The 17,500-nt window shown below is 34.4% G+C and overlaps 1 protein-coding gene and 1 long non-coding RNA gene across 2 annotated transcripts in view; one reads left to right on the top strand and one right to left on the bottom strand.

Annotated features, from left to right (window-relative positions):
- LOC137634575 (uncharacterized) overlaps positions 1-17,500 on the bottom strand; it is a 629,767-nt gene that overhangs the window by 311,381 nt on the left and 300,886 nt on the right. The gene's annotated exons all lie outside the window — the stretch shown is intronic.
- LOC137634574 (uncharacterized) overlaps positions 1-17,500 on the top strand; it is a 257,426-nt gene that overhangs the window by 125,498 nt on the left and 114,428 nt on the right. The window lies entirely within an intron of this gene.

The raw sequence follows: 17,500 nt of genomic DNA, 5'->3' as shown, positions 1-17,500 counted from the left end.
ACTATTACTGAGGTCTTTAAATTTCTTTCCACAATAATATGTGACGATGACTATTATCCATAGCGATTCCCTTAATTCAATATTTCTCATCTCCATCAATCTCACAGTGCACCTGAATAATTCTATATTAGAATAAATCTATATGCATAAATATAAATACCCACATGTTAATTGTTACATTCATCTTAAAATTGCATTTAGTTATCTTTCCCATTATTCAGTTGTATATTTGACTTCTGGTAACTTCTTCAGGGGTTATAAAATTTTTGGCGAGATGCACGGAAAGCTTTCAAATTATTTGTTAATGCGATAAACAGAGGGATGCTTCAGCCTTCAGTTACGGCAAAAGTAAACAATGAAATAAAGAGGTAAAATAATATGAGATAAGAACCCTCTCTCATGAAAAAAGACGTAAATTCGAAAACTATTTTCAGGTTATAATCTTGTGCTTAGCCAATGTCTTCCAAACCTTATTTTCTTTGGATTTTGAGAAATTACTAATTCTCAATAATATTACTCCATTCATCATCTACTTCACGCTTCATAGTCCTCAGCCATGTAGGACTTGGTCTTCCAACTCTTTTAGTGCCTTGTGGAGCCCAGCTGAAATTTTGGTGTACCAATCTCTCTTGGGGAGTGCGAAAAGCATGCCCAAACCATCATCATCTATACCTCATCATGATCTCATCCACAGATGGTACCTCAGTAACTTCTCACAGAATATCATGTAATTTAAACTACCAAACTGCACATTTTCGAGATTCGACTTATAATGATAGGTCATTATCAAATCTAGAATCTGCCTTAAGCTGTGTAAATTTTAGAAAAATTAACCTACTTCCCCTGTCCTCATTTGGAATAACAATGTTAAAAGCAAATATCGTTAACAAAGCTACAATACACTATTAACGTTTTTATAAGTAAAGAAATTGGAAAAAATACGTAACTTTAAAAAAAAATTCTCTTTATAAAGAAAGGTACTAATTGCAAAAAATATCATCAGATGAGCAATTATACACAACCTTAAACGAAAAAGTGAAAAAAGGGGAAAAAGAGAAAACAAGCAATCGGTTTCCGCTACTCTTTAAGACCCCAACCACTTGAAACCCACTTAGCAAGGCCATTTCCCAATAAGCACTTGTAATCCCTACCTGCACGGTCTGCACCCTGCTGCAGCCACTATTCGATAAGTACTGCTATTGTCAACTGCGTGGGATAATAACCATTCACGTAAGCAAATGGATGCCATGATAGCATTGCCCAAAGAGGCATTGCATCAGCAGTTGTGCTAATTGTGAAAGGGAGCTCAGAAAAATCTCATCCTGGAGAGTCTTATTGGTGAAATAACTATGCACACGCCCCCTAACCGTTGTAATAAAACTGTAGCATATTCTGAGCATGTAGTAGAGTAAATAAAACTCCGTGAAAAACAAATCTAACAATAACCTGAGTATTGCAGTCCAATTGCACGAATTTACTTTTGATGCATAAAGCAATTATTGATTAAAATAATCCAGTATTACCATGTAGGTACATGGCTAAAAAACACTTGCGATACTCCAATATAAAGTAAACCCGATTTTTCGTCAACCCAATAGTATAATAATAGGTAGTAATTAATAATACAAATGCTGTGAGAACAATAGTAAAATAGATACACAATTATATTTGAAAAAAAAAAATGGAAAATATTTTTCCAATAAACAAAATCAATCCTTATGTAATTTTACTGAATAAAGGTAATCCAGAAAATTTGTTTCTGTGAAATATGCTAATATATAAATGCTGTTAAGATTAATCCTTAATGTCGTATTCAAGGGATAACATCATATTGGTATTCTGAGTATATGCCCCTCTGAACGATCTTACCGAATATCATTTGTTTTCTTTTTTCATATTCATTGATATGTAGAATCAGAACTGCATTAGCTTTAAATTGCGATAACTCCTTTCAAATGTCTCCAATTCGAAATTTGTGGATCGGGTATATATATATATATATATATAGATAGATAGATAGATAGATACATATAATATATATATATATATATATATATATATATATATATATATATATATATATATATGCGTGTAGTAGGTAGTAGGTTGGCCAGGGTACCAGCCGCCCGTTGAGATACTACCACTAGAGAATTATGGAGTCAGACAGTGCTACATTGGAATCTTCTCTCTGGTTACGGTTCATGTTCTCTTTGCCTACGCACACACACCCCGAATAGTCTGGCCTATTTTCTAATTATTCTCCTGTCCTCATACACCTGACAACACTGAGATTACCAAACAATTCTTCAGCCAAGGGGTTACTGCAGTGTAATTGTTCAGTGGCCATTTTCCTCTTGGTAATGATAGAAAAGACTCTAGCTATGGTCAGCAGTTCTTCTAGGAGGACACTAAAAAATTAAACCATTGATCTCTAGTCTTGGGTAGTGCCATAGCCTCTGTACCATGGTCTTCCACTGTCTTGGGTTAGAGTTCTCTTGCTTGAGGGTACAATCAGGCACGCTGTTCTGTCTTGTTTTTCTTCCTCTTTTATTAAAGTTTTAAAGTTTATATAGATATTTATTTTAATATTACTCTCCTTATAAAATTTATTTTTTCCTTGTTTCCTTACCTCACTAGGTTATTTCCCCTGTTGGAGCCCCTGGGCTTATAGCATCGTGCTTTTCCAACTAGGGTTGTAGCTTAGCAAGTAATAATAATAATAATAATAATAATAATAATAATAACAATAATAATAATAATAATAATAATACTGTATATCTATATGGATGGTCTACAAGATATTGTCGTGACACGTTCCTTTGCTGCTCTTGATTTACTTTTAAAACCGCATCAAATCTCATCGTCTCTAAGTAAATTCTCAGAACAACGAATCCCATTTAAAACAAGTAATTGACATTTTATCCGGAAAATAACCTGGATATCAAACACTTCTCCTTGATGTGATTTTTCTCGATCCCTATATCCATCCTACTTTACAGAGGAGCATCTGACTTTCCGTTTGAGGTTAGGTGGGTTTTTTCCAGTGTATTCTTTTCAAGGTCTGTGATAAAGGGAATGGGGTACCAATTCCACAGGAAGAAAAAAAAATGGACAGTAAAAAACCCAGAATGAATTTAATAGGTATTTTACCATTATATGAAAATATGGGGGTAATTTACCCCAAATAACGAAACTGGTGAATAACCAACGAAATAACATCATTTGCGAATTAACGTTTTATACAGATTTTAAAGTTACATGAACAAGCTAATGGACTAATCGATGATTAGAGGAAGAAATTACAATGGTCCAATTAACTGAACGAACGATTAAAAATTAATAACATGAATTACAAAAACATTGCAATATGTATGTATCCAGTTTCAACAAAGAAATTAAAGCAACGTAATAATAAAAATGTACGGATACACGAGTCAACATTATCAATGAAACTATAAAAGTTACAAAATGAGATAATAATAGAAACTGTTTACTCTGTATTATTTCTCTGCCATTGGCTAATATTAGGGTCAGTCATTAACATGGACTTTGCAAACCAGTAATTCTGAGCAAGGAAAAAACGCGGACAAAAACAGCCCTGGGTTATATTTTTGAAAACAATGATAATGTTTTTTGGCAATTTGTATGTAAATATTCTTTTTTGTACACGCTAGTATTTAGGCGTAAGTAATTCCGAATATCGCGAAATAACGTGACCGTAAAGTTTGTGAAAAAATCCCGGAAAAACAATACAGATCTGTAATTGAACGTCAATACATCACTAGGTCCCAATGAATGTATGTTCCGTGATGGCGGCTACTCTCCAATTAATTAGAAATAAATAAACCACTTTGTTTGTTTAGGCAGAACAGTTTAGAAGCGATGAAGATGGGGTGGGATGAATAGAAAAACAGATGACTTCGTTTGAAGAGGAAAAATCTTGGATAACTTATGAGATTATGGTATTAATGACACAGTGCTTGAAAAAAAATCAATGAAAAATAATCAAGGTAGTGCGTTCGAATTGGCAAAGCCACCTGTAATCCTTAAAGCCTAAATTTATATGGCTTTAGGCTGATTATCAATTATGGATTGATGATATAATCTGCTCTGTCACACGAGCCTCAAAAGTTGATTAATTTTGTTCGGTGCAGAACGCTCCACCACCCCCAAAACCCCCTCTCACCAATCCACAGCTCTACCACCCCCAAAACCCCCTCTCACCAATCCACAGCTCCACCACTCAACAAACCCCGTTAACCCCTCCACCCTCGTTTATTGCGACATATATATTTTTCTCACTTTTATCTCGGCAATTTCATGACATCGTGGATTCAAAGCAGAAAACGTACTCGTCTAAATTAAATGCAATCTTTCCATGGGTAGACAGACATTTTTTTAGGCAAAACACTGGTTAGTAAAGATTGAAAAACTAAATGGTCATTCATATTTACGATATTCTCATGCGTCTAAATTTCATATAACGCAGTTTCTTCCTTTTCCATACTTCTGAATTTATTTTATTTCTGGTTGTTGGTGAGATAGGAGAAACTACAAACATCCGTTACACAGAAAACAAGAAAACATTCGTTCTGTTATTGAATAATTGTTATAGACGCGGACAATTATTCGTATATTCACTGTATGAGCACAGATTTTTCCTAATATAGCATGGACGTAATTATTTCGAGAAAAACAGAAAAGCAAATTAGACGGAAAAAGTAAGTAAGTATACAGTACATCTGATAAAAAATTTTTATTACACTCGACAGATCTCTGAAAGCTTACTACATCAGATGCTAGAATTTCTTCCCTGAATAACTTCCTCTTTTCGGTGACTTTAATTTTCGACCACGAAATCAGTTATCAAATATGACGTCACAGTCAATATGGAACTAGACGAAATCCTTTGCCAATAATCGGATCAGGAATTAATAGGAAATATATCGTTATGCCTTTCTAGTCAGACTTAAATTCAGAAACGTGTACCTTTCGTAAAATCATATTTTCGTAAATGGCAAAATGTTTTCTGAAGGCCATTTATAAAAATTTAAGACACACATATATTTGTGTATTTATAGCGGGTGCACACACACATACACACACACACGCACGCACGCACACACACACACACACACACACATATATATATATATATATATATATATATATATATATATATATATATATATATATATATATATATATATATATATGCTGTCTATACTAAATACGCGGAGAGAAATCTTTCCAACTCTGATGCCTTGCATATGATACAAGAGAGAGAGAGAGAGAGAGAGAGAGAGAGAGAGAGAGAGAGAGAGAGAGAGAGAGAGAAGTTTAAAGGAGAAGAAACGACTAACAAAAAATAAGCGATTTTGTGGCCGCAACCCCTTCAGTAGAAAAAAAGCTTCCAAGAAAAAAACGAAAAGTTTCAGGAAGAGCCGACCTGCTTTGAAGGATAGTGATGAGGATAAGTTACGAGAAAAAAAGAGGAACAGACGATGTAAAATGCGGATGAATCTGGATGGTAGAGGGTCACAAAATTTTAAAGGGTAGAGATAAATGAAGGATAAGGGAAGGAAAATACTAAATACTTGTAACAAATAAATGCTGATACTACGAGTGATGTGGAAGTGAGAGAAGATGCATACTACGAATGTTAAACGAATGTTGGTTAGAAATTAGAATCACGATGAAGAGAAAGATTGTAGTGAAGATCAGGGTAGGGTAAAAGTCTTTATTATATTGACTGTATCGTTTTTAAGTTACACACACAAACATTATATATATATATATATATATATATATATATATATATATATATATATATATATATATATATATATGTGTGTGTGAGCGTGTGTGAATACCTTGGCAGTCTAGATCTAATAATAAACATAGTAATGAAGCTTATTATACTAGGAAGTGGTCATGACTGCAAACTTAATGGTTGTAACAACGATTAACGCGATAATGATGATTATTAGTCAGGAACTTTATGATGTACCAATGAAATAGACGTATTAATTCTAGAATTAATATTGTACGATAAACAACAATTCCAGAACATTCTGAACACCGATAACAAAATGGAAAGTTGTAATTTTCACTAAAAACTAAGGTAAACTTGATACCTACCAATTACAGCTCACCTTGCTCAAGAAAATGTCATCGATATTTATAGTTTATCAAAATCGATACCATAAAATTTTATGGCGTAAATCGCTTTACAAAAATAAATACAAGAAAAACGTATAGTACAAAGTCACACATTTTCATGATGGAAGAAGAGGGCAATAGCGGTAAATTTTTTGCATGCAAGTCAATAGCATGGTATTACAGACGACTGCTGAGAATCATGGGCATGGTAGAAGTAATGCTGAATATATTCATGCGAATGTGTCAGAAAAAAAAGAGTACATTGGCTATATATACATAATTTTGACCAAAAATATAACCCAAAAGGTAACAGTTACCAATCTAAGGGAAATTTTTTGGAAGTATATAAAAGTAAAGATGAATTTAAAATCCATTGTTCCTTATGATAATATACAAACTTCGAACAAAGGCTTCAGTGTAGCATGTAAGAAGAATTAAAGGGTTTTGAAAGAAAGGTATGTTAGGGAAGAATTGATATTTTCCTAGATATCAAACAATTCTCCTTGATGTGATTTCTCTCGATTCCTATATCCATCCTACTTTAAATGAGGAGCATCTAACTTTCCGTTTGACGTTAGATCTATTTTTTACAGTTTATCCTTTTTAAGTGTATATGATGAATAAAGGAATAATAAAGAAATTGCACCTGGATATGAATACCTCTAAAGTATCACGGCTAAAATCAGTCTGTTGAATATTGCAGGCCAGGCTAAGATGAATATACCTAAACACTCAGATATACATTATTTTAATTATACATCCATAAACAGTACACAATATGACCTTCCTAAATCGAGGTGTGAATACACTGACAAGGGTACCGAAAGTCTTATATATATATATATATATATATATATATATATATATATATATATATATATATATATTTATTTATATATATATATATATATATTCATATATACAGTATATATGTAAATTATAAACAGATATACATATATATATAAGTATAAATACAGTATATTCAAGAGGTATTAGTTTGTTGAGTGTAGTTGGAAAAGTGTATGGTAGAGTAATGATTAATAGGATTAAGGATAAAACAGAGAATGCAATCTTGGAAGTACAGGGTGGTTTTAGAAGAGGTAGGGGTTGTATGAATCAGATTTTTACAGTTAGGCAGATATGCGAGAAATATTTAGCAAAAGGTAAGGAGGTGTATGTTGCGTTTATGGATCTGGAGAAAGCATATGATAGAGTTGATAGGGAAGCAATGTGGAATGTGATGAGGTTATATGGAGTTGGTGGAAGGTTGTTGCAAGCAGTGAAAAGTTTCTACAAAGGTAGTAAAGCATGTGATAGAATAGGAAATGAAGTGAGTGATTGGTTTCCGGTGAGAGTGGGGCTGAGACAGGGATGTGTGATGTCGCCGTGGTTGTTTAACTTGTATGTTGATGGAGTGGTGAGAGAGGTGAATGCTCGAGTGCTTGGACGAGGATTAAAACTGGTAGGCGAGAATGATCATGAATGGGAGGTAAATCAGTTGTTGTTTGCGGATGATACTGTACTGGTAGCAGACACAGAAGAGAAGCTTAACCGACTAGTGACAGAATTTGGAAGGGTGTGTGAGAAAAGGAAGTTGAGAGTTAATGTGGGTAAGAGTAAGGTTATGAGATGTACGAGAAGGGAAGGTGGTGCAAGGTTGAATGTCATGTTAAATGGAGAGTTGCTTGAGGAGGTGGATCAGTTCAAGTACTTGGGGTCTGTTGTTGCAGCAAATGGTGGAGTGGAAGCAGATGTACGTCAGAGAGTGAATGAAGGTTGCAAAGTGTTGGGGGCAGTTAAGGGAGTAGTAAAAAATAGAGGGTTGGGCATGAATGTAAAGAGAGCTCTATATGAGAAAGTGATTGTACCAACTGTGATGTATGGATCGGAGTTGTGGGGAATGAAAGTGATGGAGAGACAGAAATTGAATGTGTTTGAGATGAAGTGTCTAAAGAGTATGGCTGGTGTATCTCGAGTAGATAGGGTTAGGAACGAAGTGGTGAGGGTGAGAACGGGTGTAAGAAATGAGTTAGCGGCTAGAGTGGATATGAATGTGTTGAGGTGGTTTGGCCATGTTGAGAGAATGGAAAATGGCTGTCTGCTAAAGAAGGTGATTAATGCAAGAGTTGATGGGAGAAGTGCAAGAGGAAGGCCAAGGTTTGGGTGGATGGATGGTGTGAAGAAAGCTCTGGGTGATAGGAGGATAGATGTGAGAGAGGCAAGAGAGCGTGCTAGAAATAGGAATGAATGGCGAGCGATTGTGACGCAGTTCCGGTAGGCCCTGCTGCTTCCTCCGGTGCCTTAGATGACCGCGGAGGTAGCAGCTGTAGGGGATTCAGCATTATGAAGCTTCATCTGTGGTGGATAATGTGGGAGGTTGGGCTGTGGCACCCTAGCAGTACCAGCTGAACTCGGCTGAGTCCCTGGTTAGGCTGAAGGAACGTAGAGAGTAGAGGTCCCCTTTTTTGTTTTGTTTCATAGTTGATGTCGGCTACCCCCCAAAATTGGGGGAAGTGCCTTTGGTATATGTATGTATATATATATATGTGTGTGTATACACACATATATATACAGTATATATATATATATATATATATATATATATATATATATATATATTATAAACACACAGACACACACACACACACACACACACATATATATATATATATATATATATATATATATATATATATATATATATATATATATATAGCTGTGTGTAATATACACATATATACCAGTATATATGTTGTATAGCAAACTATTGGAGTAAAAACGCATGCCTTTCGGCACACAAAGGAAGCCTTGCAAAACCTGTCCTTTACAGACAGCCGTTGTGTAGTTTCCCTTTTCCACCTTTGTGCTGTTCTAGTTTGTTTTGTGTCTGTTTCGTAGGATTTTGTGTAGTACGTTACATGTTATTTAACAAGAACAAGTGCACATCGTTAAAAGATTTCTTTAAAGTCTCTCTCTCTCTCTCTCTCTCTCTCTCTCTCTCTCTCTCTCTCTCTCTCTCTCTCTCTCAAACGTATCACTTTATTTTCTCTTGTTTCTTTCACAAACAACAACTTTTGCGTAACATCTCAAATCATTTCCCTGACATGAGATAAGATTTACCTGCCGTACAATCGAAAAGCTAGTTTATGAAGGTTGACAAGGTACAGTATTTAAAAAAAAAAATAATAATAACAAGAAGAGAACCGCAGTGATCATTTAAGAGCCGATATAAGTGTCAAAGTCTAAACGAAAAAAAAAAAAAAAATATCGGTGTTTATCATAAGGATTTCATAACGATCCTAACGAACGGGAGAAACAGCGTAATCGAATCACAAAGGCTATCGGTAAGTAGAATAAGTTCAGATATGTAGAGAATAGTTACCTTTTCTTTTATTTTCATAAAAATGTTGGTCTAGAGTTTGACACTGAATTCCTTGTACTAGAGGAAAAAGCGGTAAAGGCGACGTACTGCAGGGTGAATAACTTCTGAGGGTACACAAAGAAAGCCGAGATTTCCAGAAAACGACTTGACTTGCCGTGCATTTTAAACCCGTTTGCGAGCATAACCTTGATTTACACATATGGTCAAATGTCAAAGTATTAAATAAGAGATATTAGATATGAACAGTATTCCAGGAGGGATATACAATAAAAATAAGCTTCAAAGGTTAAAGGAAGCTTGAAAATCCCTAGCCTCCTACTGCGGAAACCACAAGACGTATCACCTTAGCACTCCAGAATTAGTCCCTTGGAACTGAAGGGCAACAGTGACCATGAGTATGATTGGCAGAAATAAAATAAAGGGAGAATATAACAAAGAATGTCTCAAATGAAATATGTGCTTAACAAATAAAGAGATTAATAAAGGATAAGCCCATTGTTCGTTTGCTTTAAAGTAAGATGGCTTTATACCAGCATGGGCTCTCACTTCTGGCATGACTCAAAAATAGGCACTCATGGGAGGGCATTAGTGTACAATGGATAATGTTGGTGAAAGGGTAGTAGTCCAAGAGAAATTGTTAAAAATGTGGGGGAGTAATGGTGCCCAGGGATGCTATCAGTATAAGGGAACAAAGATATTAGGATAGTCATAAATAAAGGGATCACCCAACATAGGGCTAGTAAAAGGAGAATGGACAGTCACAGAGGGGTTAGCCACAAGAAAAAAGAAAGGCAAAGATCGAGGGATACAATGGTACTCACCAAGATAGGGTAAGGAAAATAGTACCTGAGCCTTCATCCCTTGCCACCCAAGGGCCTCTGGTCTCATATTTCTTTCCGGAAAATAAATGGCAAAAATCTAATTCCTTTTTATTATTATTATTAAATGGTAAGCTACAACCCTAGTTGGAAAAGCAGGATGCTAAAAGCCCAGGGGCCCCAACAGGGAAAATAGCACAGTGAGGAAATGAAATAGGGAAAATTAAAGTATTTTAAGAATAGTAACAATATTAAAATAAATATTTCCTATATAAACAATAAAAACTTTAACAAAACAAGAGGAAGAGAAACTAGATAGAACAGAATGCCCCAGTGTACCCTCAAGCAAGAGAACTCTAACCCAAGGCAGTGTAAGACCATGGTACAGAAGCTATGGCACTACCCAAGACTAGAGAACAATGGTTTGATTTTGGAACGTCCTTCTCCTAGAAGAGCTGCTTACCATAGCTAAAGAGTCTCTTCTACCCTTACCAAGAGGAAAGTAGCCACTGAACAATTACAGTGCAGTAGTTAACCCCTTGGGTGAAGAAGAATTGTTTGGCAATCTCAGTGTTGTCAGGTGTACGAGGAGAGGAGAATCTGAAAAGAATAGGCAGACTATTCGGTGTCTGTGTAGGCAAAGGGAAAGAACAGTAACCAGAGAAGAGTCCTATGTAGTACTGCCTGGCCAGTCAAAGGACCCCATAACTCTCTAGCGGTAGTATCTCAACGGGCGGCTGGTGCCCTGGTCAACCTACTACTAAACATGTTGAACTAAACATAAGACACGTTCAAGCTTAATGAATTTATGCAGCAGAGCTAATGTTATTCCAACTAGCCTATACGCATTGGGAGTGTTTTGCTCTCACTGTTTCCCTCTGGCTTCTTTATCCAAGGAATTTTCTAATAACAGAAGTGGATTTCAAGATAGTCTGGAAATGAGTGATGTTCTTCCTTAGGAGATGTTAACATGGTTTCTATCATATATATATATATATATATATATATATATATATATATATATATATATATATATATATATATATATATATATATACGTATATATATAGTATATATATATATATATATATATATACACATAAATGTATTGTATATATACACACGAGCATATATATATATATATATATATATATATATACATATATATATAAATATATATACACCCATATATACACACATACACACACACACACATATATATATATATATATATATATATATATATATACACACATATATATACATATATATACACATAATATACATACATACACACGCATATACTGTGTGTGTATATATATATATATATATAATATATATATATATAATACATATATATAATATATATATATATATATATATATATATATATATACTGTATATATATGAGGTCATTTCCAATAACAGAGGTGGTTACAGAAGACTGATCCCCTATTTCAAGTATGCTAACTTTTCTACGTTTTATTTGATTTTTTTTCTATTATTTTTTTTTTTGTATCTTCACATTTATTACCATAATATTATCAAATCTTCTCACACCAATTATACTAAGCAAATATATAATTTCAACAGTTTTAACTTTACTTCTCTCATTCGAATTCAACTGCCACACTTCTGTTCCACAAACAACTCAAATATCTTATCATTATTTTGCCTGGTATTCCTCTAACCTTCTTGAATATCCTATTTTATAGATTACATTTTGTCTACATTCACCACCAATTGTTACATTTCCTAACAGATACTTATACGAATTAACAATTTCCATTCTTCACGGATTCACAGAAGCATTCTCGTTCCATTTACTCCCACTATTTTACCTTTTGTTACATTTCCTTTCAACTATCTCTTCTTGAACACTCTTCATATGGTTTTTCACGATCCATAATACAAACAGTATCATCTGGTAATTACAACCATTTCACCTTCAACTTACAAATTATTAGCTTATTCTACAACTTCATGCATAACTTCACTGTCCTTAGTAATAACAAATATTTAACATTGTTAAACAGTTATTTAAACAAACCAGATCGTTGTCTCAGAACTCTTTTTATACCAAATCACTCACTCTAATTCTTGCACACAGTAACGCAAGCTTTACTTTATATTATCTATGTTATACATTGCCTCACTATCAAGCTTTTACTAAGCCTATACAAGAGCCATATATAGCTTTTCCCTATACGGTAAGAAATTTCACTTGTTGAAAAAAGTTGAATATAGAATTTAGTCATTAAACTTGGGGATCAAGGGCAATTCAGCGCTATATAATGCAAATTAATCGATCATACCCATTCACTCACAAGATTTGGAATAATTTTAACCTATAAAACCAATCACACAACTTTCGTACAATAACATCGTAAATGCGAAATTGGAAGGGATTGTAAGGATTAAAAAATAAATCAATAAAATTAATTAAAGCTCGTGATATAAACCAATACTCTGTATGAATTTTTTTCAAGTTCAGAGTATTACAATTCTTCCCCAGTATATCTCTTAAAGCTTTGACCTGGGGTAAATGTGCCCTCCTTTGAAGATTAAAAATAGGACAATCGACTAAAATATGCTTAATATCCATTGTCATTTGACACGTATTACAAAAAGGGGCTTGTCTCCCTTCCCCACTATTCATTAAATAATTGTGGGTTGCATGTGTGTGGTCAATATGCAGTCTAGTTAAAATGATGTTATCCCTCCTACTTGTAGAATTATAAGATGACCATTTATACACCGAAGGCTGGATTTGTTTCAATTTTGTATGGATGGTAAGTTCAGACCATCGCCTGCCACTTATCGTTTCAGTGAAAACGTATCTTACTTTTAAGGTCTTTGTAAGGAATAATTATGGGGGATGGGTTAAGTAGCCCTGAAGCTTCCTTAACGGCCTTTTCTACTCATTCATTTCCATCCACCCCAACGTGGGCTGGGACCCAACAGAGGTGAACACTGATATTCTTCCCAGACTGCAGAAGTACTAACCAGTCCTGCACCTCTTGCGTACTAGATGATGACCTGGCACAATTTGTTTAATTGAGAGTAAACCGCTTTTGGAAACCGTAAAAATTGTATAAAAAACTATTTTGATAATCCTTTTTAAAAACATGTCGGACTGCGGGATTTATTGCATACAGCTCAGCAGTAAATACTGAACAAGAGGTTGGAAGTTTCTTTCTAATAACAATCCCCCCCCCCCAACACCACCGCAATTGCACTTCCAACTCCTGCAACCGATTTGGAACCATCCGTAAAAACATGTTTCCTTTCCTTACGGGGTGAGGTATTTTTCCCTCCTGCCGTAAAACATACTTTCACAGGTGGATTACACCAAGGGTGAGACTTGGAATATCATACCTCTGTGTTGTTACATACCAAATTCTTAATCTATGGGCCTTTTTTTTTCTTGCATAAACAAAATTGTTCCGCTACCAACCTTTCTGCTTATCTTATCTCTTAATATCAAAATCATACCAAAAACCTTCCTTAGTATACATAGTATTCAATGTAATTCTTACAATTGGCTGCATCTTTATACAAAAGGAAAATTATTCCTCATTAATTTCTATGGGAATTTTCTCTCACTCACTTTATTATTATTATTATTATTATTATTATTATTGTCATTACTTGCTAAGCTACAAACCTAGTTGGAAAAGCAGGAAGCTATAAGCCCAAGGGGTCCAACAGGAAACACAGCCCAGTGAGGAAAGGAAATAAGGAAAACTACAAGAGAAGTTTAAGCACAATAACAACATTAAAAATTCTTTCTTATATAAATTATAAAAACTTGAAAATAACAAGAGGATAAAAACTTCGAAAGAACAAGAGGAAGAGAACAGTGGAAGACCATAGCACAGAGGCTATGGCACTACCCAAGACTAGAGGGCAATGGTTTGATTTTGGAGTGTTCTTCTCCTAGAAGAGCTGCTTACCATAGCTAAAGAGTCTCTTCTACCCATACCATTCGGAGAGTAGCCACTGAACAATTACAGTGCAGTACTGAACCTCTTAAGAGAAGAGGAATTGTTTGGTAATTTCAGTGATGTCACATGTATGGGGAAAGAGGAGAACGTGTAAAGAATAGACCAAACTATTCTGTGCACGTGTCAGCAAAGATAAAATGAGCTGTAACCAGAGAGAGGGATCCAATGTAGTACTGTCTGTCCAGTCAAAGGACCCAATGACTCTCTAGCGGTAAAATCTCAACGGGTGGCTGGTGCCTTGGCCAGCCTACTACCACTTAATTATAACAAACCCTGGGTCACTTTCCATTCACACTTTAACACCATAATCCAGCTTATCACTTGTAATAAACAAATATATAAATATATATATATATATATATATATATATATATATATATATATATATATTATATATATATATATATATATATATATACAGTATATATGATAAATTTTTCACATTTAGACGTGTTTTTTATATTCAAATAAGCCATATATATTTTTGATACATTAATGTCTGGATTCTCTTAACGACCTCGGGATCAGAGCCCCAGGCGAAATCACACAGAGCCCCAGGCGAAATCACACAAAGACAAAAGCTTGTGACCGGTCGGGAATCGAACCCAGGTCCGGCAAGCTTGTATAGACAGTGACTTCGTGGCCAAGTGGTAGTCACTGTATGGTACTCTATAGACCTTGGTCTATACAAGCTTGCCGGACCAGGGTTCGATTCCCGGCCGGTCACAAGCTCTTGTCTTTGTGTGATTTCACCTGGGGTTCTGATCCCGAGGTCGTTAAGAGAATCCAGACATTAATGTATCAAAAATAAATATGGCTTATTTGAATATATATATATATATATATATATATATATATATATATATATATATATATATATATATATATATATATACACTACAGAATTCTCAAGATTGTGGTTAGGAAGTTATAGGCACCATAGTAAGTATAGGAACGTGATCTTTGGTGTTCCTCAGGGTAGTGTTCTTTGTCCATTACTTTTCAGAATATATACACACGTGGTCTGGCCTAGAAAACACGCTTGATGCATATGGAGATGATGCTACTCTCTCTGCCCCAATTCCATCTAAACGCGGATGTGAGATTGCTGAATCCCTAAATAAAGATCTAACTAAAGTTAGTGCATGGTGAAAATTAAGGGGCATGATTGCAAGTAGCTTGAGGACAGTGGGTCTTCAACATCCACATATCTGCATAGATAATGTTTCTTTAACTCTAAACAACAGTGTGTGTGTGTGTGTGTGTTTATAATATAGATATATAATGTGTGTGTGTATATATATATAAATATATATATATGTATATATATATATATATATATATATATATATATATATATATATATATACATATTTTAGGTGTGATTCTTGATTGCAAATTTACTTTTGAAAACACATATGGTATGTTTCTTCTCCAATTACCCCTCATAACTTTTCATACTATATACACATGACATGTGGTTTGGCCTAGAAAACAAGCTTGTTGTTTATGCAGATGATGCTACTCTCTTTGCATCAATTCCATCCCCTCTGGGGTTGCTGAATCCCTAAATAGAGAACTGGCTAAAATTAGTGCATGGTGCAAATTATGGGGTATGAAGTTGAATCCTAACAAAACTCAAAGTATGATTGTAAGTAGGTCAAGGACAGTGGCTCCTCAACATCCGGATCTCAGAATTGATAATGTTTCTTTAACATTGTATGACTCTTTTAAAACTTCAGGTGTGATTCTCGACTGCAAATTTACTTTTGAGAAACACATTAGGTCTGAGTCTTCTTTAATTGCACAAAAAAATGGCTTATTGAGAAAGTCTTACAAGATCTTTGGTGATCAATCTATTTTGAAGAAATGTTTTAATGCTTTCATTATACCTTGTTTTGAATATTGTTCTCCGGTATGGTCTTCAGCTTCCGATTCCCATCTTAATTTGTTGCACAGAAACTTATGGTCTATTAAATTTCTTATTCCTGATCTAGATATGAATCTTGGCACCGTCGTTCAATTAGTTCATTATGCATGTTGTATAAGATTTTTCATAATTCTGACCATCCTTTACATTCAGATCTTCCTGGACAATTCCTCCTGTTCGTAATACTAGGCAGGCACTTAGTTCTAATGGCCAGGCCTTCTGCATCATAAGGTTCAATACTACACAGTATTCTAGAAGTTTTATTCCAGCTGTTACCAAGTTGTGGAATGATCTTCCAAATTGGGTAGTTGAATCAGTAGAACTTCCAAAGTTCAAAGTTGCAGCAAATGTTTTTATGTTGACCAGGCTGACGTAAGTCTTTTTATAGTTTTATATGACATCTGTTTTGACGTTGTTACTGTTTGTAGAATTATTTATTGTTAATTTATTCTCATCATTTATTTACTTCCTTATTTCCTTTCCTCGCTGGGCTATTTTTCCCTGTTGGAGCCCTTGTGCTTATAGGATCTTGCTTTTCCAACTAGGGTTGTAGCTTGGCTAGTAATAATAATAATAATAATAATAATAATAATAATAATAATAATAATAATAATAATTGCACGAAAATAGGCTTATTGAATTTTTTATTCTGAAGACGTGTTCTAATCGTTTCTTTCTGCTTTATTTCGAGAATTGTTCTTTTGTTTGGCCTTCATCTACTTAATCTCATCTTAATTTGTTAGACAAGAACTGACGGTCAATTACATTTCTCATTTCTGATCTAGATATGAATTTCTGGCACCTTTGTTAGTCAGCTCTTTATGCATGGTAGATGAGATTTCTCATAATTTTTACCATCTTTTGTATTCAGATCTACCCAGACTGAACCATCCATCCTGTACGTAGTACTAGATATGCTGTTAATTCTAATAGTCTTGCTTTCTCCACCATAAGACTTACTGCTACACAGTATTTTAGAAAATATATTCCAACTGTGAGTAGATTCAGCCATTTGAATTGGTTGAACTTTAAAAGTTGAAACTTGCAGCGAATATTTTTTTTTTTAAACAGCCCCTCTTCATAGTTTATGTAGTTATATATAGTTTATATGGTCATGATTCTTGTGAATTGCTGAGGTATTGTATCACATAGTAGTAAATGGTACATAATTTAGCTGTTTTTTATCTTTCGTCTTTTATGA

This window comes from Palaemon carinicauda, chromosome 44 (genome assembly GCF_036898095.1).
Source record: "Palaemon carinicauda isolate YSFRI2023 chromosome 44, ASM3689809v2, whole genome shotgun sequence".
Lineage (NCBI taxonomy): Eukaryota > Metazoa > Arthropoda > Malacostraca > Decapoda > Palaemonidae > Palaemon > Palaemon carinicauda.
The sequence above is the reverse complement of the archived record's forward strand: the minus strand, read 5'-3'. Positions and strand labels throughout refer to the sequence as shown.